The sequence below is a fragment of the Apaloderma vittatum genome, unplaced genomic scaffold (assembly GCF_000703405.1).
Source record: "Apaloderma vittatum isolate BGI_N311 unplaced genomic scaffold, ASM70340v1 scaffold8146, whole genome shotgun sequence".
In the NCBI taxonomy this organism is placed as follows: Eukaryota; Metazoa; Chordata; class Aves; order Trogoniformes; family Trogonidae; genus Apaloderma; species Apaloderma vittatum.
In genome coordinates this window covers 10802-11496 of record NW_009721475.1, presented here as the reverse complement: position 1 = coordinate 11496, position 695 = coordinate 10802, and positions in this window count along the sequence as shown.

Genomic DNA, 695 nt, shown 5'->3' with positions numbered 1-695 from the left:
AAAAAAAAAAACTGAAATAAAAGGAGTGTCCTGCTCTAGCCTAAGGGCTGGGAAATTGTATTTCTTCATCCCAAGACAAGTCAGAGCTTTTCCCTGGAAAGCAAAAAGGACAGAGAAGTCCAGGGACGCAAACGTCAAGCGAATCACCTCGGCCTCGGGCTTCTCGTCCCTGTTTGGGGTCGGGGAGTCGGGGACAGCTGGGGGAGCTCCTCGCATGGGGCTGGGAGGTGGCCGGGCCTCAGGCCAGCTGCCCTCCCTCTCCATCCCTTCCCTCCCCTCAGAGATCATTTTCACAGGGCTTTAGAGGGTCCAATCCAACCACCTCCCTCCCTTCGGACCTGGGTGGTGACGGCCTCGGGCTTCTCGTCCCTGTTTGGGGTCGGGGAGTCGGGGACAGCTGGGGGAGCTCCTCGCATGGGGCTGGGAGGTGGCCGGGCCTCAGGCCAGCTGCCCTCCCTCTCCATCCCTTCCCTCCCCTCAGAGATCATTTTCACAGGGCTTTAGAGGGTCCAATCCAACCACCTCCCTCCCTTCGGACCTGGGTGGTGAATTTGCCATTCCAAACTTCTTTTTTTTTTTTCCCCCAAGCTCCCAAAGCCAATTGATTCGCTCCGAGGAGGAGGAGGAGGGAGGCGTGCCAGGGAGGAAGGAGAAGCAGCTGGGTGCTGCCCGAGCAGGGGGGGCCCAGTGACATC